A 23,115-nucleotide genomic window follows, 5' to 3' on the forward strand; every position below is an offset into this window, starting at 1 on the left:
GCATACAGCTCAATGAGTAAAACATGTCACACAAGCATGAAGACCTGAATTCAAATTCCCAGATTCCATAAAGCCGAAAGCAGCAGGCACATCTGCCATCCCAGGTAAGATGGGTGACACAGAAAGGAGAGTCTCTGCTAGATCACAAGCCAACGACCAGCCAGAGTGGACAGCAGTGAACGAGAAAGAGACCCTGTCCATGAAGGTGAGGACTCACATGGATTGTCCTTTGACCCCCACATGTATATTCATTTTCTCTTCTCTCTCTCTCTCTCTCTCTCTCTCTCTCTCTCTCTCTCTCTCTCTCACACACACACACACACACACACACACACACACACACACACACGCACACATACCCCAACACCAACAAAAAAAGTTCTACAGAGAGAGACACATTTTTGGTAAAATATACTTCCTCAAACCAGTGAGAAACTGAGAGAAAAACCAGTGAGAAATAACCACACATGTGCGCCATTGTAGAAGCAGATCCCTCAGGACCAGGTGGTCCGCACTGCAACTCCACAAGACCCCAAGTCAAAACCATCCGGATAACCTGTTCCCAAATTCCTGACCCCCACATGGAAACTGTGAGGACATGCTTAGGGTTTAGTCAGACAATGATGAGCACTGTAATAGAACATGTATGATGTGGGCTTCGGTTTGGGAGGCTGCGTGTGTGTGTGCATGCGTGTGTGCATGTGTGCATTTGCATTTACTGACTGCATCTTCTCTGCTCATTCTTTAGCACCTCCTCAACATGGAGATGCACCACTAGGCTGAGTTTTGAGCCAAACATTCGTTTGTTTCTCTCTATGGTCTCACTACATAGTATTCTCAATATGCCACTGTGCTGTGCCTAAGTTACGCCCAATGTAAAGGAAACATATTGTGTATATTCTTCCGAGACTTCCTCTTCCTTAAGATTTGATGCTGAGATCCATCCCTGTTGCCTCACGAGGCTGCGGCTCATTCCCCTCACCCCCCATTCCACATTTTTCATTGTGAGAAGGGGCTCACAATTCCCAGTTCTATTCTACTGCTGAGGATCCTGGGAGTTTTCAATTTTCAGCTGTTGTGAATAATGCTGCCATAATATGCTGGCGCTTGTCCCCTGGTACATACAGCAAGTTTCCGCAGGCTCTACCTAAGGAAAGATGGCAAGGCCGGGGGAGGGGGGGGTGAGGGAGGGGGCTGACCAAGTTCACTCCTCTAAGTAAAGCCAAATTGTTTTCCAACGTGTTTGTGTACAGTGGACTCCAGCCGCCTTTCCCGGCTCGCTCTAAGAGGCTTGCTTGTTTTGCTAATTGCAGGGAAAGGTCTCCTTGTGGCCACAACACTACTGCAAATAGACAGTCCTCCCAAGCAGGGGCCCAAACAGATGGAGAACATTAGTCACAGGACACTGTACAGACTTGAGAAGGCTGACAGGGAGAGCCAGTACCATGCACTGACCGTGGCGGTAAGGACACTTCTAGACACATGATAAATGCAGAGCCTGTTTTCTCCCTGTTGGCTTCACAGTGTGGTCCTACCCTCTTTCCGTTATGATACTGGGGGAGAGCGGCTTGAACTTGCTCAAGCCAAATTCAACACTCAAGTTGAGGGACCAACAGTCTCTAGGAAACAGTTCTTCCACCAGGGGACAGCCTCTGTTTCTGATATTGTCACCCGTAAGATGAAACTAGTGCATACTGCAACTAAGTCTTCCTTTTAGTGCTTCTATTAAAAATTAAATATTTTCTATAAGAAAAGATGTCCTTCACAGAGTTAGTTAATCCAATTTCTTAGGTGAAAACAGCAACCTTATAATAATCTGCATTTCTAGTAAAAATAAGATCACAGGCTCTTTGGCATTAAAAGCAAGTAACAAGAAATTCTTTCCCCAGGTGATGGTGGCAAACCCCTTTAATCCCAGCATGTGGGAGGGAGGCAGAGGCAAGCGGATCTCTGATTTCAAGGCCAGCCAGGGCTATACAGGGAAACCTTGTCTCAAGACCCCCTCTATGCACCACCACCCCCAAAAAAGTTCCTTCAATTTGGCCAAGAAAGTATTTTATACAAGCCAAGGAGTCTCAGAAAGATAAAACTAAAATGTTACCTAATGAGATCATTCAAATTCAATCTCTCAATATTTTGTATTTGTCTCTTTAAAATCATTTATCTTGGAGCTAGAGAAATGGCTTGGCAGCTAAGAGCACTGGCTGCGCTTCCAGATAACCCAGGTTCAATTCCCAGCACCCACATGGAGATTTACAACTGACCATAACTCCATCTACATTATTTCTAGCTCTTCCCACATGGCTAGGAGGAACATAGCCATTTTGTCCTTGAAGAAATTTAAGCTGAGATCCTAAGAAAGTTAGCCAGAATAACATCGGCGGTCAAAGAAAATGGCAGGGACAACACTTGAAACTCACCTAGGAGTTTTAAGTCCATCTTATTTTTAGAGTGGACTCTCTAGAACAGCGGTTCTAAACTTTCCTGATGCTGTGATCTTTTAATTTTTTTTTTCCGGAGCTGGGAACCGAACCCAGGGCCTTGCGCTTCCTAGGCAAGCGCTCTACCACTGGGCTAAATCCCCAACCCCCTGATGCTGTGATCTTTTAACACAGTTCCTCATGTTGGATGACTCCCAACCATAAAATTATTTTCGTTGCTACTTCATTACTATAATTTTGCTAGTGTTGTGAAATGTAATACAAATAAATGACATGCAAGCTATCCATCCGAAATGCAACCCTGATGAAAGGGTCAATACTTCACTCCCAAAAGGGGTCGAGACCCACAGGTTGAGAAACGCTGAGCTCAGGCTTGCGGGGGGGGGGGTATAGACCTTGCCTGAGAATGGTCTCCATAAAGGAAAAACACAGAGTCACGTGACGATAGCCTGGTCCTCCTGGGAAGCAGAAGAGCCCAGCTCCAGTGCCACACAGGTTCATCCCGATAGGCAAATGTCCACTAGTACACGAGATCTCTGTCTACAAAATGCAGATACTTAATTTCAAAGGGTTATTGTAAGGATTAACGAGATCAACACGAAACTGCACTTGACACATAGAAGGGCATCGCACAGATAGGCTTAACCGTGAAAGGTGAAGAGAAAAGATTCTCCAGCTACTTAGCAGACAAAAGCAGGGAGCTGATTTTAGACAAAGTCCCATTCTTCACAATGAAGGGCCTGATAAAAATGACAGCCATACATGTATCTAATGGCTTTTTTACTAATACCAAGGCTTCCTAGTTCTGGGGCTGGAGAGATATCTCGGCAGTTAAGAGTTCTTGCTGCTCCTAATTCTAAGAAGAGGAATTAGGCTCCCAGCCCCAACATGGGAGCCTCCCAACAGCCTGTAAACTCCAGCTCTAGATTTAAAAGTGTTCCTCTGGCCTCAGTAGGCACCTGCATGCACATGCCTATATACACATACACACAGAGACACAGAGACACACAAACAATAATCAATAAAGCCTTCAAAAGAAAAATGGCTTCCTCATTCTGTACTACCCTAAACAGAATAACCTTGCCAACTAGATCAACCTTTTAGAACATTAGTAAGCATTACACATTTTTATGCAAACATTGGAACTGAAAGGACTCAAAGTAAAACATTTGGCTCATTTTAACTTTTCTAGATCAGAGAAGTCTTAATCACTCATTTAAAATAGCAGCATTTTTTAAACCATATTTTGTTTCCTGAAAATCATCCTAAGCTATCTGGCCAATGAAGAACCACTCCTGATTAAACAACCATTACAGTAAATGGCAAAATGAACTCTGGCAATGCTGTATATTCCACTGTTCAAGGACGTGAGCTCAGCTCCTAACAGCACCCCTGTGCTGTACGTAGGGGCGTTTCACATAGGAAATATGAACTTAGGAACAGAGTGTCCATTTTAGTGCCTAGGAGTCACCATGGTAACTGTCCTGTTTGCACATTGAGGAAGAACAGAGCAGCAGTAGCAGCTACATGATAGGGATTGTAGTTCTGCATTGCAAAACGGGAGGGTTCCGACCGACCGTTCCTGAGCCACTGACGCTGGTCTGAGGAAGCCTGAGCCATGTGTTTGCTCTGGTACGTGACACAGAGGGAGCAAACGCCTACCAAGGGGACATTTTCCAAAGCAGATAATGAGAAAGACTAGAGAGTACCTCAGAGCAGCATGAGCTGTGTGAACAGAGCAGAAGTAGGCACTGCTCACGATTTCGCAGTATGTCCTATGGACAAGTCGTTTTGCCCCGCAGATGTCTGTGCTGGCCCATTAAAGAATGCGTTTGTATTTGTCTCTTCTGAGAGATCCGTAACACAGATCCCTACTTCACAGATAAGAAAGATGACTCTCATAGGTTAAAAGTGACTTGTCCAAAGTCACATATTAGTTTATAGTAATGTAACTGGCCCAGACCGTATTGTAGGTTCTCAGACATCTCCTAGCACGGCCTGCTCAGCTCATAGAACTGAAACGCTACTAATGCCCTAAGGGTTCTGTAAAAACAAAATGAGATTATACACGCACACATATAAACACATAAACATATACTCATATGTCTGTGTGTCTAGTGTCCCCTCGCCCCCTTCCTCTTCTCATTCCTTGATGTTTGGAATATGCTGTGATAGGTTGGCAACAATGTTACCGTAAATAGTATAGTATAATAACCACCTGGAAGAGGTCTATGATAATGACAGCGACAACAGAAATTTTAGCAGAAGATATATAAGCAACAAATGTCCAATACCACTATAAGGGAAATACAAACCAGATCTCAATGATATACCAATCAAATACACACAAATAAGACACACCAATCAGAAGGGTTGTTATTTTTCTTATTCCTATAATCAAAAGGCGGGTAAGCATCAACTATGAGAGAGGAAGAACTTACTTGGGCTTACACTTTGAGGGTCTATTGTCCGCCGTGATGGGAGAAGGGACTGTGCTAGCAGTAACAGGCTACTAGCTCACGTTGATATGGACCAGGAAGCAGAGATAAGACAGTGAGCAGGGTTAGACTACAAAGCCCAGCCCCTCCCCATGCCCCAAGCCTGGGTCCTACTTCTACAACAACACTGCCCATTGGCTGGGGACCAAATGTTCAACCATGAGAACCCATGTGAGTACAATTTATATCTGCACCATAATATTCTGCTCCCGGCCCCCATAGGCTCAGAGGCATGGCAAAATGCTTTTAACATGCATTCAAGCCCAACTTCAAAGGTTCCTATCATCTTCCTTTAATTAACCAAGTAACTGAACGTGTGCAAGTGTTTTGCTTGCAGGTTTGTCTGTCCTCTCATGTGTATGCCTGGTGCCCAAGGAGGCCAGAAGAAGGTGCCAGATCCCCTGGAACTGGAATTGCAAAGTGTTCTTAGCTGCCATGTGGGTGCCAAGGTTCAAAGCTGGGTCCCCCTGCAAGAGCAGCTAGTGCTTTTAACTGCTGAGCCAACTCTCCAGCCTGTCCCTACAGTCTTATCACTTTCAACACTGTTCAAAGTCCAAAGTCTGTTCTGAGGTTTAAAATGATTCCTCAATTGCTAGGACAGCCATTTTCCAGCAGGATCCTCTGGAGGCTGTGTCTTATAAGGCAGGAGCTCTACAGTCGAATCTGCACCTCAGCACCCTGGAACTCTGGAAGAGAGGTTTTACTGTTAAGTGGCCTTTCCTACGGTCACCATGCAAAGCCCAGGTTCCTCCTTAACAGCACTAATTTCTTTAACAATTATAACCATATTGTCTACACCACATCCTCTCTACAACTTTAGCCAGTGTCTCATCCCTCCTCTCCCCCACGACATTTTTCCATTTCTATTCTGTCTTCTACTCTCGCACACTTTAAATCTCAATAAATGCAGTGCGCAATAATCACACAGCAATCTATCATGTTCTCTCGAAATTCCCTCTGCCAAACAGTCCTTTTTTTTTTTTACTTCGATTCCACTCAAGTTTTCAGGACACGGGCAGAAATGCAGCCAGATTCTTTGTCAAATCAAACATCAATGGACTCTAGCAGGCAGTTCCTGGTAAGAGTCCTGCTTCCCTTTGGAAAGTCTTGAGTAAACTGACCCAGTAAGCTCTGCTCACTGAACTCGTGGGCTTGCCAATTCCATGGCCACGGTCCTCCAATTCCTTCTTCACACCAATCCCAAAGACCCAGCCACAAGATGATGCTTCTCTAAGCAACAGGCCGGCTTTGTGCTCGTGCACTTTCACTAAGATGAGCCTCGGTATCTTCTGTGATGTCCTTTACGATAAATCAGCAAACACAAGTGTTCCCCTGAGTTAATGAGCAAATGAGTGACACCGAGAGGGGTGAGGGGCTAGAAACCCCTGGTGCAGAACTAGTCGGGTAGAAACACAGTAAAACAACCTGAAATGGGGCCAGTCTTGTGGGACTGAGCGCTTAAGCTGTGGGATCTGTACCATCTCCTGTAGCTAGTGTAACACTGGACACCTGCCTGCCACACATCTGACACATATTGAGTGGTAGGGAAGAGAGGGTGGAGGAAAAGGTCAGGTGGTGAGGGGCAGGCCTTTAATCCCAGCACTCAGGAAGCTGGCCAAGGCAGGACGATATCTAAGTTCAGGACCAGTCAAATCTGCAGAGTGAGTTCTAGGACAGCCAGGGCTACACACAGAAACCCTCTTTTGAACCCACCACCACCACCACCACCACCACCACCACCACCAAAAAAGCTTTTTTACAAAACATCCGGATTAAAGTACAGATCTCTTCCTCTGGCTGTGGGACTTGAGGTAGCCTTTTCAACCTCTCCTGGAAGCACAGGATTGGAGAGCTTTCAGGTGACTGAACATAGCCTAGGGCAATCTGTGGGATGTGACCCCTTTAGGTTTGAAAGACCCTTTCACAGGAGTTGCCTAAAAACATTCAGAAACACAGATGTTTAGAGCAATAAAACTGTTTTTACGGTTGGGAGTCTCACCATAACATGAAGAACTCATTAAGGGGTCAAGGCATTAGGAAAGCTGAGAACCACTTGCCTGGGTGTGTGTGTGTGTGTGTGTGTGTGTGTGTGTGTGTGTGTGTGTGTAATCAACTCTAGCTTTGGCCCCTCTGTGTTGGTCTGAATGTCCATTGGCTCAGCTATTTGAACATTTGGTCGCCCAATGGTGGCACTGTGTGGGTAGGTTTAGGAGATGTGGCCTTGCTAGAAGAAGGATGTCGCTAGGGGTAGGCTCTGAGGTTTCAAGACCGTGCACTATTCCTGGTCCACACTTCAATTCTTGCTTGAGATTTAAGGTGTGAGCCCTCAGCTGCTCCCCCAGCTCTCGGGCCTGCCTGCCTCATTTCCCAGCCATGACGGCAATGGACTCGTCTCTCTGGAACAGTAAGCTCAGAGAAACCCTTCCTTCTACACATTTCCTTGTTTGTGTTGTTTCATAACAACAGAAAAATAAGATACCCTCTGGTTTTACAGTGCCGACTCTGGAAACCAGTTCCCATCCTCAATGACCCAGCGACCCCAGCCACCAGACACTCCTTTCACTGCAGCTTCTAAGTCTGCAGGCAGCCACGTGGCAGAAGCAATGGGCAGAACCCACGTACTTCTCATCGTGTCACAAGATGACAGTCTCCTGAATATCAGTTTCCAATTAATGTGTCCATGTAGCCATTAGTTAGGACCCAGTGCTCCTGGCTTATGCAAGACAGGCCCAACAGTTCTGTTCTCTGGCCAGTATTTTCTCTTGATATTCCCCTAGGCAAACAGTGCAGGGAGCTCTCATTCACAAAGTTCTGATCTCTACAAATTCTCTTCCAACTGCTCAGCTCTGGATCAGCTGTCCTATCTGCCCTGGAACCTGCCCCATCTCTTTTTCCCAAATCCCAATGGCAACTTCAGACAACCAGCCAGCCATATATCCTACAGCAGCTTCCTCCTCCTCCTCCTCCTCCTCCACCCCTCCTCTTCCTCCTCCACCTCCTCCTCCTCCTCCTCTTCCTCCTCCTCCACCCCTTCTCTTCTTCCTCCACCTCCTCCTTTTCCTCTCCCTCCTCCCCCCTCCCCCTCCTCCTCTTCTTCTCTTTCTCAAGGCAGGGCCCTGTGGAGCCCAGGCCAGCCTCAAACTCACTAAGTTCTGAGAATGACCTTGAATTCCCGACCTTCCTCCTCACCTCCAGGTGCTGGGTACAGGTGTGAGCCCCTCAGCAGCCTGTAATCTCAACCTCTGAACTCATCTTTCCTATCTTGGATCCTGGCACTGAAATGCACTCCTTGAGGGTGGTGCTTATTAGGGACCATTAGTGTCATTGTCGGAACCTAGCAGGATGCTGGTCAACAGCTGTCTGAGTTGCGATTACATCTCGGGAGAGAAAGGAAGGGAGGCTGGAACTGTAAACGCTGGGAAGGGTTTACCTCGAGCCTGACACTCACGGGCATCGTCTTAAGTATTAGAGAGCAGTGACCAGATAGCAAGCTCTCTGTACCAGTTACTTTTCTGTTGTTGTGAGGAGACAACATGACAAAAGCAACTTTTAAAAGTGTTTAAGTGGCCTTAGGGTTCTAGAGGGCTGAGTCCATGACTGGAGCACTGTGGCAGGAACAGCTGAGGGCTCAGTATCCCAAACCTCAGGCTGAGGGCAGAGAGACCTCACTGGAAATGTTGTGAGTCTTGAAATCTCAACGTCCATCCCCTGTGACACACCTCCTCCAGCAAGGCCACACCTCCTAATCCTTCTGAAACTGTTCCACCACCAAGGATCAGATATTCAGACATATGAGCCAATGGATGCAATTCTCACTCAAACCACCACAGTCTATCAGCTTATATTCTTGTGATAATTATATATAATACACACAATATAGATGTAGATATAGATAGATATAAATATATATGTATATATGTATATATATGTGTGTGTATGTGTGTATATATATATATATGTATATATATATATAAAGTAAACACATCCAAATACTCATATCTGATGAAACAGGGTTTGGATGTTTGTTCAAGCATTTTATTTTTCTCAACATTGAATATATTTTAAAGGTGGAAATGGTCTTTAGTGAGAAAAGATGAAATGTAAAGCATCTGCTCTCTATGAGGGAGGGGTTTGCAAGCTAACTCATTTCCAAGAATTCTGGATAGAGGATTTTTACTGTAATCTATTTTTTTTAACATGATGCTTCCCAGCAGAAAAAGCAATCAGAAGAGGGGGTTGGAGGATGGAAACGAACAAGTCCAGCCAACAGAACTCAACTAAGGAAGAGGTACTTGAGGGCTGGAGAGATTGTTCAGGGGTTAGGATCGTGCACTGCTCTTGCAAAGGACATGATCTCATTTCCCTGCAACCGTATCAGACAGCTCACAACTGCCTGTGACTCTAGCTCCAGGATCTCAGTCACCTCTGGCCTCAAGTGCACCAGCCCTTACATGTACACACCAACGCACGCTTACGTATACATAATTAAAAATAAATGCTTTGTAAAAGAGAAAGGTATTCTCGGTGAAACTAGACAGTCTCCATCCCTATCTCCACATTCTCTTGAACAGCAATGGAAGAAGATAACAGAAGTATAACTACATTCTCGTGTACGTTTGCCTCAGGAGACCTCAACATACACAGTGCACTGGTCTACACACATGACTCCATAATAATCCTGTGGGTTGGCATTAGCCCCTTCACAGATGAGATTAATGTTCAAGACCTCAAACCATTTGCTCATCCTCTACAGACGTTGCTAAGCACCCACTGCTGGTGACTGACAGGGCTGCCATCCAATCCCATCTCTAAGTGCCAACACCTCAGGTTTGCTTTCCTTACACCATAACACATCCCTCCCACGGTCTGACATTTCTCTCTCTTGGTTCTTATCTACTTCTGAGCTCTACAAATGACTGAACCTCATCAGGAAAGAAATCTCTAGCAGGCAGCTATATAAATTGAAAACAAAATTGAAAAATGCAAGAAATTAGTCCGGAGATGAACAACGTAAAGGATGGTACTCGGGGCAATAAAAACAAAATGGTGAGATGTGAGACTGTGGCTAAGTGGTGAAGGAATGCCTGGCATACACAAAGTCCTGGGCTCGATCCCAGCACCACGGACAGAGAAGCAAGGGGCAGGGCCTCTACAGGGTAAAGATTAAGGCAGCTCCAAGCACTGTAGCTGTGAAAGAAGTGCTGGTCTCTGGATTCGCTTGGTTTTTTCCTTAGCAACGCTAGAGATGGCGCCCGAGACCTGGCACGTGCTAGACAGGAGCCCCAAAGTTATTCTTTTTTTTTTTAATTTGACACCCAAAACATTTAAAGGGACACTAAAGGTCTGATTAGCAACCAAATGGGAGGAAATGTGAGAAATGAGATTCTCTTTAATCTTGTCTGTTTCTGTGAACTACACACAGTCTTACGCCCTGGATGACCTCAAACGTGTGTGACCCTCCTGTCTCAGCCTCCAGGATGCTGCAATTACAAGTGCGTACAGCATATCCGGCTGGCGCAGGTTTATTTTATTTTGCTTTGTTTTGTGTGGTGTGGCAATCAAACTGACGGTCCTGTGTATGTGAGGAACTTTATGTTCCACTGAAAGAAAAGTGACTCTCCAGTGTTGTTTAGTTTTCAACACGTGTCACTGTGAAAGTGTGCAAAAATCTGTCTTCTACATGAAGACAAAGAACCAAGACATAGGTGTGCATATTGAAATGTTATTATTTACCAATTTTTTTTAAAAATTAGGAATAGCATAAAGCTTGAAATATATGCTACTGCTTATCCCAGTAGGAGTTGCATTAACTATTCTGGAAGTAAAATATAGAACAAGAAAATGGTAAGAATTGGATTTAATGTTCACATCAATATTTCTGACCTGCAGAGTTTATTCCCAAAATAGAGGCCTTGGCACAAAACAAAAAGCTCTGTGCTTTTTTCTCGCTTGCCTCCCACCAAGTCTTAGGCTTAAAAGCCAAGCTGTTCTAGCTCTATGTCCTGGACAGTAAGGACATTTTTTTTTTACTCAAAACCACATTATCAGGCCAGGGGGCCCAGTCAACCTACATGGAGAGGCTCAGGACAGTCAGAGGCCCTGTCTCAAAAAACAACATGGACTGCTCTTAAGAAACACTAACCAAAGTTGTCTTCTGACTTCCACACATGCATGTGTACATACATACACAAAACACATTACCAAAGCCCTCTCTTTACCAGTAAGATCAACAGTTCTCAGTCTGTGAGTTGCGGCCCCTTTTGGGGGTCAGATGACCCTTCACAGTCATTGCCTAAGTCCATCGGAAACACAGATATTTACATTATGATTCCTAAGAGTAGCAAAGTTACAGTTATGAAGTAGCAATTAAAATAATCTTACAATGATTGGGGGTTGCCACAACTCGAGGAACGGTATTTAAAGGCTGCATCATTAGGAAGGTGAGAACCCCTGGCTTAGCCTTTCACCCTCCTGAAACCCCCACCCAAAAGAAAGGGAACCGGTCCACTCACACGAGTGTGTACGTGCCGACACGTGCCACATGTCACACACTACATTCCAGCCTGCACCCTGTATCTACCAGGGCTGAGGAGGGAACAGTAGGAAATAGAAGTACGACAGAGACAAAGCACCAGAAGTAGGGCCTAAAACGAGGGTTCTGATAAGGAGGCTCCAACAACCAGAAATGCTGAGAGTCACACAGAGGGAAGCAGGCAACACGAGGGTGCTCGTGACTGACGAGGAGGGAGAGGAGGAGCCACTCATCATGGAGGACCAGCAGCAGTGTCAAGGATGGGAACACAGTACAGGGGTATGAGGCCCTGAATTCCATTCCTAGAACCAAAATTAATTAACTCTAATTAATTTTCAGCTCATTAATTAGTTAGAGTCCATGAGATGGTTTAGCCACTAAAAGCGCTTCACAGGTCTCGTGACCTGGGTTGGATCCCAGAACCTACATGGTAGAGGAAACCAAATCCCCTACACACACACACACACACACACCACACACACACACACACACACACACATACACACACACACACACACACACACACACACACACACATACACACACACACACACACACACCACATACACACACACACACACAACACACACCACATACACACACACCACATACACACACACACACACACATACACAACACACACACACATACACACCACACACACACACCACATACACACACACACACACACACACACACGCTGTCCCTATTACCTCTACATGCATGTGCCCCACAAAATCATACTGAAAATGAAATAAATCCTCACACACACACATATCACACAGTGTGGAAACAGACCTTTAATATAAAAACACTATCCAGAACGCTATCAGTACACAGCTCGGGCCCTCTCCCCTCTGAGGACACTCGTATCCCTTTAGCAAATGTAAACAGAAAGAAAAGGAAGAAAATGTAGGCAACATAAACAAACAAACACACTTGACTGACTGGCATATTTTTCATGATGACAGATAGCCACATTTGATTACTATCCAGCCTATAAAAGTACAAAGCGCCACACTTCCTTTTCCCACAAAACAGGAACTTAATCTCAATTTCCTGTAAGTCCACAAAAATTATCTAAAGCACAAAAAGGTGGACTACAGCCAAACCACTAGACCTCCCTTGGATGGGGAGGAGGGGCATCTGGTGCTCTAGGATCTCCACACAGCCTCCCTTACTACACAGATTTGGAGAAAAATCAAGATGCTTGCTGTCCAAACACATCATGTAGCCCAGAACCTCAGCCCCGCCAGAACCCATTATCGTCCTCTGCAGAGAGCCCGATGCTCTGCTTCAACACGAGCTCGCAGATGCACAGCCACTGCGGCTCCTATCTGCAGCCCCACACAGGTCTGCTGAGAACTTAATCACCTAAGACCAGGCTGAGGAAGCAAACAGTATTGCCAGATTTCTCCTCTTGAGGTACTGACAGGCAAGAGCTGTCAAAGCAAAAGATAAGAAAGCACCAGGCTGATTTCCAAAAAGACTGACTGGCCTGGCTCAAAGCTGCTGCCAAATGTGCTGGGAAAAGTAGTCCACGAGGCTGCTTCCTACCTCAGGCAACAGGAATGCCATCCACCAAACACTGTTCAAAATGTCTGGGTGTAATGATGCCTGGAACCAAATTGAGCCAAGTGACCGATCACTATGAAGCATCTATCACTGGCTGCTCTTCCCGAGGGGCCCAAGTTCAATTCCCAGCACCCACATGGCAGCTCACAACTGTCTGTAACTCCAGTTCCAGAAGATCTGCCACCCTTGCCCAGAGAAGCAGGCAGAAGACCAATGCACATAATCTTAAAGAACAGAGGAAACATCTATCTTAGAAAGCACTCTTTAAAGGTTTACTGAGAGAATGAGTCAAACCAACATGTGTATAGAGTCATGCTGACATGCTCCTAGCACACTCACCCATGTTCACTTAAATGTGGTATACAGATGTTATGAAATACTATTTAGCTTTTAAAAGGGTAAGTCTGAATACATGCTACAATATTGATTAATCCTGAAAACAGTTTGCTAAGAAAAACAAGTTAGATGTCAAAGGGAAAATACTATAAAACCCATATACGAGTGCATAGATGGTCACACCCATGACACACACAAAGCCATAGCTGCCACTGGCTGTGCAGAAGGAGAATGGGAACCATTTACGAGTATGGGCTTTCAGGTGATACAACGTTCTGTAGACAGACAACGATGATCACTGCATAACTTACAGTGTACTTAATTCCATAAATTATATGCTTAAAATAACTAAAATGGTAAATTTTATGCCTGCGTATTTTGCTTCAGCTTTTGAAACAGAAAGATATTTGTATTTTTCAAAGAAAAACTATTGGGAGTAATTTCATGTGACATCATACAATTAATTATACTTTGAAACTACATAAACATGTACTTTCTTATTAGACTTTGATTTTGAGGCAGGGGCTGGCAGTGTAGCCCAGGCTGGCTTCAAACTCATCTTCTATCTCATAAGTGGCCAAATTTAATCTTCAGTCTTAGTCTGGGAAGCAAAGAGCAGAAAGCTCTCTCCAAATGTTAGCCGTGACTTCAGTGACACGGCTACAGCATCAGCAGCTTTGGGCACTGTGACCAAGGCCCAGCACAGTGGCACGTATGGGGACATCTCAAGACACTCTCCCGTGTTGGTGGGCATTCCAGACACAGCCTAGAAAACCACAAACTCCTCCAGCCAACAACAAGCGCAACTTCCTGCAGAGCGACTCCGTACATGTTTGCATATGGTGTCCAAAGATGTGGGAGCGGCTTATCGGGTGTCCGAGTCTGGTTCAGTATAAGACAATGCTAGCACTGTCCAGCACGTTCTCTGACAAGCCCAAAGAGCTTGCACGTAAGCAACACTTGCATTCAGGAAATTCGGCCCACTGGGGACACAAGAGCAACATTCCCTGCATGTAACCGCTGTGAGAAGTCTGTCATCCTTCTCAGGAAAGAAGCTAGAGCCAGCTGCAGGCTGTGAAAGCAGAAATACAGATAGAGAGACAGAGTCGGGAAACAGCTCTGCGATCTTGAAATCCACGCTCTCAATGCGTAGCCAGGGTTCAGAGCCAAGGCTGAAGGACGGACACTGTTCCCTCCTAACTGGCTACAGGAAGCAGAAGTGTTCACAAAAAACATCAGGGGAAAAACAAAACAACACAACAACACAAGTTCAGGGCCACAATCTCACTTCTGTGTCTGAAATTATCCAGATACATTCTCCTCCAGCAGAGTACAAGGAGGGGTGAGAGGTTACTGAAACAAAACGTTTCTAAGTGAACGTGCAAAGTCACTTACATAACAAAATTTTAGAAGCTTTGAGACAAACTGACAGTTAAAAGTACATTGGTTCAAAACAATAGCTCAAAACCAAACAAACAAAAGCTTTGCTCTACGGCAACCCCCAGCTCAATTCAGCCTCTGTCCCGTGTTCCATGTTCCCCGCGCTGATCATGTCTGCTAGGAAATTAAGATACTACACTGCAACAGCAAACCCTACCAGGATCTGAGCCCCAAAACCAAACCGCAGACGTGCACATGAAGTTTCAGGGTTTTAGAGACAGTGCGCTCCAGGGCAGCAGGACTCGGCTTTGCCGGAGTTGATCCTCTGGGCACTTCACTGTCCATAGGCAATAGGCATTGAATGTGTCCACTGTGCACACTCGATATTTACAGAGGAAAAGAGGAAGGATATTATATACCAAAAGCTGCAGGAGCCACTCATGGCAGGGGCCAAGAGTGCAAGTAACATGTTTACCATGTTCTGTAATAGACATGGAAAATGAAGGGGTCAAAATAAACTGAAGTGGGCTAAGAAGTCAGTCACTAAGGCGCTGCCCTTGAGACCTTGGTACACAGAAGCTCTGTGGCTCCAGGATCAATATTCACAAAGACTTGGGTGCCCATCCTGCGTTAAGACCGAGACGCCCTGCACTCAAAGCCTGGCGGGAAGGGAAAGAGGGCAACAGGAGAGCACTCATCTATAATACAAGTAACACCTCGGCCTCCTCAATGTCCTCAGGACGGACATCCAGCTATGTAAACAGAGACACCCTGAAACGGGGAGAGAGACCATAGAAACATTGGCAAGGGAATCTTTCGCTGTTCTGCAGTGAGAGTCGGGGAGATTAGTCAAAGGCCTGACTCCCTGTGAGACTAAAGCTAAGTGAGAAGCTTGCTTCACTGCTGGCTTACACAGCCACCCAATGTCAATAGTTTAGTTTCTTAATAAAAGGGTATATACATGTTGCATCCAATGATCTTTCAAAATACCCTGTCCTCATAGGTGTGTTTTTAAGGTTTGGGGCTAGCCTGTTAGGTGAATAGACACAATGTGCGTAGCCAACCCTACAGTTGGATGTTAAGCTTCCAACTGCACGTGACTGATCTTGACTGTTTTTTTAAATTAAACCCCTACGACCAGAATGGCTGGGTCAGAGACTACGTGTCTACGCCATTACTCGTAAAGGCTGCTCCACACTGCTCCATCTGAAGACGACAATCGGGAACTTTCTCAGGGTTGGAAAGTTGTAACACTGACCACCAAAGTCACAGACTGCCCTCTCCAGACTGGAGTCCAGGGTCCATGGGACACGGCAAGCTGAACATCAACGGCAGCTCCGAGCACTGCCCACCCTTCTTCCCAGCAGCTCAGCCCACTCGCCTAGGAAAACGGGCAACAGTGTAGCATGGCCCCTTTCCCCATTGGCCACTGTACCGCTTGGCTCTAACTTCCTCTGGGGAAAACTGAGCCTGCGCCATCCACAAGACAGAAACAAGCCCTGTGTCACCTACGAGGTTCTCAACATGTCTACTTTCCTCCTCTTGGGTAGTCACCCCAATCACCCCTCTAAAAGAACAGGAAGAGCTGTAAGGACAAGTACTCAGGGGTATGATTTTAACTTCTCACCCACTGGCCCTCAGACACCTTCACGGAGACGCCAATGAGTGCTTTAACTACTATGCCCCTAAAAACACACACTTAATTACACCCCAGAATGGCGCATCTCATTGTGGAGTCTTCTCCTTCAGCCACAGACCTGGAACTGCCAGGTTCATCGACGTTTACTGCTTGCAAAAGTCCTGACTGTTCTGATGGTTCTCATGGTTTCCCTTCTGACACTCAAAGGGGGGAATCAGTCAGGTTGGGGGGACAAGGAAAGTTGGACTACTGCACATCCCCAGCTGGTAACCTTGCAGGGCCTTCCATAGTAACTTGGGTGTCTCCGTACGCTGAAGCAAATGTCAAACTTCAGACCTGGAGAATGGGTGGCAAGCCTTCCCAGGCTGTTCTCGGCATGAGGAGTCATCTCGTGACTCCTTACTGTGCCTCCTGTCTGCTGCCTCAGTTATTACCGGTTGCTCGTGACCTAGAAAACTCCATGGGCCCTGGCCTCGCTTTTCTCCACACTTTTTCATTCCACACGAGCTAAAGCCGAAGTGTGGGAGACTTCAGCCATCACCAAGACTTCTCAAGAGCGCCAGGACAATCTGGGGCGGCTTGCTATGTCTGCAGTAGAGACTGCAAGCTGAGAAGTGACCAGAGACAAGCAATGGTAACGTCGCAGGCAAAGGTAGGATGGACAGAGAACAGAGTACAGAGAAACGGGGGCCAACCAGTCCAACAGCACCGAGTCTCACTCCAAGGGTCTATGGACGACTGAACGGTCAGGACATCACCACGAGACGAAAGGCACAGCACACCTTCCTCTAATACAGAATCTTAGTAGTACCCTCTGTTGTCATTTCCCCCCAGCCACCTTTACAACTAAGGGATGCCCACTTACACCCCTTGGGCGTGGCGAAGCGTCTTCACACAACTCTTTACCACAGTGGCCAATATTCAATCTCACATGAGGATAGCCCAAAAGGGTACGAGTCCAAGCCCACTGCTCTTTATGTCACTCCCAGCCAGCTTGCAGACCCAGACTGCTCTGTCCTTGCTATCTGACTTCCTGTTACCCAGTCTCTTGTAGCCCCACCTCCCTCACTGATGGCAAAGTTCAGTTCTCCTATCTGAAGTGTGACCCAGCAGCCAGCATATCTGCCACTGCTGCTCTCACCTGCTCTCCCCCACCCGTCTCAGGTGACTGGGGCAGCCTGGCTTTGGCTGACAGCCATAGGTGTTCCCTGTAGAGGCCTTTTTTTTAACTCCCTTATAAAATGTAAGCCTGTAACAGCTAAAAAATCAACCTCTAACTGCCGTTTCTATCAAGCAGCCTGGGCATGAGCAAAGCAAAACGGGGCCATGGAAAACAGTTCTCAAATAAACGGTTCCCTATCAAAGGGATAGTAAACAACTGCCAATGTAAATCCACACTGTTCTGCACCCCTCAACCCCCGCCCCGACATCGCAGGGAGGGAGCTATGATATCTGGGGACTGAATGGCCAGCACTCAGCTGTTCCAAATTTTCCCTTCCAAACACATGAGAGCAGAGGCCCAAGGTTCCCCAGCCATTTGGCCGGCACACAGGCTCAGCCTGCCCTCGTTTGTAAGGACACTGGAGAAGGAGGAGGAGGAGGAGGCAGGGATAAGAAAAGGAGAAAGTGCAACCACTGAAAGACGAATTCAGCACTAACGCCAAACTGAAAGGCAAGTCAGGAATCTTTCCTAGGTTTACATTCTTAGGAACTGGTCTGGCTGCAGCTGGGAAAACAAAGGAGCGATGTGGCAATGTTCCTGTGCTTCTCCAGGTGACAGAGGAGCACAGTCCTGGCCACCAGTCCTTCTTGCCAATGACCACTAGTAGGGCCCACCCTCCTAGACACCACCACATTCCCCCCACCCCACCCTCACGCACATGAAACCGCTTATGCTCCGCCCACAGCAAGCTGCCACCCAGTGTCATCAGCTCCCTTCTGCACACTGTGCCAAATGCAGGGAAAGCTGCAGCGAGAGAGCACTGTCCCAGGGGGCCTGGTGCACAGCTGTGACCTGGCCTCGCTACGTAGTGATGCCATTACCTGAAGAGGCGTCTCTTTCGAAAATCCTTTTCCAGGCTAGAAGCCGCTCCTTCTAGCTGCCAACCCGGGGAAGAGCAGCGTCAGCTGCATTGAGGCAAACCTGCTATGATAACTGTAGCTGCTTGTGTTTCCTGAGGACTCAGTAGTAGCAGGGTGCCCACACGGTAACCCTCTTACCTCCTCTCTCTGAGAGGTGCTAAGCTCTTTCTTGCTACAAACATTTTGCCATCACAGTTAAACCAGTACACAAAACTGCCTTCTACCTCCCCACAGCCAGGCTAATCACCTCTAATTATCTGGGCTTCATCTTCCCAAGGGTCTAAAAGGTGGACAGGAAGCACCCCCTAATCTGGAAGGGAGGATGGAAGGGAGGATGGAAAACGAATGACGCCATCTTCCTGGGACAGGCTCATGTTCTAAGGATGCTTGCACTATCAGATATTGGCACCACAGTTTACTACTGCTCTTGGCCATATCACAAGCTCTGATGAGCAGGGCACCACAGTGCCATGGCTCAGAGGCTGATCTGCCACCCCAAATGCACAGGACCCCATGAGGATACTTTCAAGTGTGGTAGAAGCGGTTGGTCCCTGGCTACTACAACATGGCTTTGGGTGCTACTTCTCAAAGCATGTCCCCAGATCGGTGGGGACAGCAGCACCAGGGAACCGGGGAGCATCCAAACACACTACTAGCTGCCACCTGTCCCTAAGCTTTAGAGACTCTCTGGGCTGGGCCCAGCAAGAGTTACAAGCAAGCTCCCTGGTGGAGCTAACACAAGCTGAAACTTGAGCTCAGACAGATAAACGCCTAAGGCCATAAGGTTATGGGAACACCCAGCTTGGGACAACCTGTGTATCACAACCTGACATAACTACGCTGGCACCCGCTGGTCTTTGGTTTTGGGGTTTTGGGGTTTGAGTTTTTGGTGTTTGGTTGGTTGGTTTGGTTTGGACTTTTGCCAACTGTCAGGACCCCCAAACATCATCTTCATGACATTCCTCCTCCTGTTTTCTCAGGGAAGTGACTTGTGCCTCACTTTCCCGTCTCAGAAAAAGAACAGCAACATCCACATCCAAGTCAAGGCAGAAGCTCGTTGATTTGGAATTAGCCCTTAAGGAATCGCCCAAGGTCTAATCAGAACTAGAAAAACAACACAATGAGACTCGATTCTTCTATGCTCACCATCTTGAGTTTTTTTTCTCTACCCACTCCATTCCAGAGCACTGAGGATAGACATTCAGAACAACTGGCTCAGTGGTGTCTCAGGTACTTATCTATTCAGTCTACAACCTGGCCCTGCCTTGTGTAGCCAACAACATGGTGAAACCCCATGCCACTGGAGTGACTACTACACAGCCCTCCACCAGATCCTCTAAACAAAAGCCAAGCAATGCTGGGCCATGAATCCTCACACACCTCAAAAGAAATGGAGAAAGACTGCAGGACTATCAACAGACTTGCAAAGAACAATGACTAATATTTACATGGTTCTTAATTGGTACTAAAGTTTGGATTATCGCTGTCTCCCAGATGCCCATGTTTGAAGGTCTAGTCCCACACTGTGATGCTACTGGGAAGTAGTGAGACCTTATGGAGTCGTGGCTCAGTAGAGGAAGTTAGGTTGTGGGAGGCATCCCTTGCAATGGGGCTCTGAGAACCCTAACCCTTGCCTCTGTCTCTTCCTCCCTGGCGGCTGTGAGGTGAGCAGCTTCCTCTATTATGAGGTCCTACTGTTAGGAAGACAGAGATCGGCAGACTTGATGGCTATAGAGGCTGGACATTGCCCTTGTGATCAATGGCAGGTACGAAAAGGCCTATAGCTGAAGCCTCTTGCTCATTGGCTAAAGGAAGGGAAGTTGAGCTATATCTCTGACCTTGGAAAGAGAGGTCACATCCTGAACCTCCCAGAAGTCATGAACTGATAACTATCTAAACCTAGTCCCAGGAGCTTTAAACATTACAAGATTACTATCTAGCCCAGCATCTTTCTGATAAAGAACAAGGACATACCACTGCTCCCTCCCCATAAGACTCAGTACAAATGGGTCTGCCAATCTCCTGGGCAGGAGAACACACTAAGGAAGTCCATCTGTTCTAGATGCTTTAGTAAGAAAGTATAATCATGTAAAGTGACACAGTGATCCTTTAGGTCACTGTGCACTCCCGCCCTTAGGAGTAAGTCTCCATACCCTGCCTACCTCCTATATAATGTAAAAATAGTCATAAACTCTGCCTTCCTTCTACATTAAAGTGTGAGTGCCCCATCTTAATCCTTCAGACTCTTCAGAGATCACGAAGATTGAAAGGAGGTGGCAGCAAGGTCCCAGGGACGCTACCATGATACACAACTCTCCTCAAGCCAGACGGCCATGAACTGAACCCATGAGCCCATGAGCCCAAGTGAATCCTTCAAAGGTAATTGTCACAGCATACACACACACACACACACACACACACACACACACACACACACACACACACACACACACGTAAGACTGAGGGCAGAGGATCTTCAGTTGGAGGCCAAGATAGGAAAGGTCCTATCTCAGAAGGAGGAGGGAAGAAAAAAAGACAGAGATAACCTAGTCTCCGGTATTCTGTCCCGGTGACAGAGCTAACTGGCACACTGTGGAGTAGACACTCAGTGCCTTACAAATGTTAGCTTGCATCTTTCTCACAACTACTCAACAACCCTGGATGATAGCTTCTGTTCTTAGGTCCGCCAAAGAACTTGGGGCCTGAGGCACAGATGATCTAAATAACCCACCACAGTATACAGCCCTCACATGGTGAGGCGGAAAGCCAAACCCAAGTACTCTGACTTCATGCAACGCTCTTAGCCACCATAGAACTCAGAGCTACTAGTTATCTACACGTAGACAAGCCACCTGTCACTGCTTATCAGAATACTTGATGTTAAGACACCAGAATCCAGACACGGGGGGTTGATGAGATGATTCAGCAAGGCAACGGCACGGTACTTGCCACTGAGCCTCACGGTCTGAGCTCATTTTCCAGGAACCACATACAGGTGGATAGAGAGAACCAACTTCTGCAAGTTGTCTTTTAACCTACACACATGCAGTGAGATGCACATGAGTGCAAGCACACACATACACACACACACACACACACACATACACACGCACGCACGCACACGCACACTCATACAATAAATATTTTTAAAATAATATTTTTGAAAATCCATTACCATGCTACACAGGTTTCCACCTTTCTCTTCGCTCCTCCCTACACGAATGCCATCCAAGCCAAACAAAAGCTCAGGAGGGGGTTTCTCTCTTCCCATAATTCCCCTGGCACTGTAGCACTTAACCCTAATTATAAACCTTCTGTCACAGAGACTTCTCTAATTGCTTCTCGTATATTAGTTGTATATCCTTCCCCCACTCAACTGTAAAATTCCTTGGAAGTATCCATACTTTCTGGGAAGCAGGCAGAGGCCCAGGCTCCCGCATGTAGATTGGGAGCGCTGCACACTTAACTGGCTGTCTCCCTCACTTTGCCTTCCTGACACTTCTTTGTAGAAAATCCTTAGAAGCAGGTGAAAGGCTGAAGGTGACTATTTAAAGCCCATGTTGGGTGGGGCTGTGACGTCAGCACTCCCTGAGTAACAGCTCCGTTTCCTGATCTGCACTCTGTAACTCCACAGCCCCACACAGCAGGTGCCCAGACCCAGGCTTGAGGAAGGAGCAGTTTGGGACCCGTCAAGGAAGAGGAGGAACAAATCACCAGTGTCACTCAAGCCCAGCAAAAGAAGAGACTGTTAAGAGACCTGTCCACAAAATCCTTCCTCTGTCTATGCCTACAAGGCAGGAACAAGGTTCCTACCAGGGCTTAATATGTAATGGCCGGCACAGGAATGTGTGTGGAAGGCTGATTCCCCAGTGGATGGAGCTATTATGGAAGCTTTTCGAAACTTTGGGTGGTGGGCCACTGCTGAAAGAAGCAGGCCGCCAGGAAGTCCTTGGAGTTCATTATCCCTGCACCCTTCCCTGTAGCGCTCTGCTGCCTGTATGCCGCAGTGGGATCTCCTCCACCTGCTGCCCCCCATAAGGCCAGGCCAGCACAGACTGACTGCTCAGGGACCCTGAGTGCAGCTATGTCTCTGCTCTTGGGGTGTTTCTCTCGGGTGTTTAGTCACAACAAAGTGACTGTTAAAACTACAGCATCTAAACTCCAGCTCTGCCCAAACATATGGTCTTTATTTAGAAAATAAAAAACTTCCCATAAGCTGAGAGCACAGCTCAGTAGTACAGCATGTGTTTAGCATGTACGCGGCCCTGAATTCAAGTTCCAAAGCCAATAATGAAGAAAGGGTGTTACCGTAACAAAGAAAATTGTAAACTTTATTTAAAGGTTATTTTTTTTAAAGGAGGGATGACAATGGCCATACGGTATCAAAACAGAAACAATGTCAATTCTCTCCGTGAGACGATAGCCCAACAATGCCAATTACGTTTCCTAGACTTTATTGAGAACTTCAAAAGTATCCCAAAATGGATACAGAAGAGCGAACATCCAAACAGAATCAAATCAGTGTTGAAGAACAAGAGGGCCCCATGCCACTATGTCAAACATGGTACAAAGGTCTAATGAAGAAATAAGGGTTTGGCACAGAAATGGAAGAACACTGGGAAAGAACTAAAC

At 46.6% G+C, this 23,115-nt stretch overlaps 1 protein-coding gene across 3 annotated transcripts in view; it reads right to left on the bottom strand.

The window, feature by feature from the left end:
- Positions 1-23,115, bottom strand: part of Sgms1 (sphingomyelin synthase 1) — a 265,773-nt gene that overhangs the window by 237,721 nt on the left and 4,937 nt on the right. The gene's annotated exons all lie outside the window — the stretch shown is intronic.

The sequence above is a fragment of the Rattus rattus genome, chromosome 2, assembly GCF_011064425.1.
Source record: "Rattus rattus isolate New Zealand chromosome 2, Rrattus_CSIRO_v1, whole genome shotgun sequence".
Taxonomy (NCBI): Eukaryota; Metazoa; Chordata; class Mammalia; order Rodentia; family Muridae; genus Rattus; species Rattus rattus.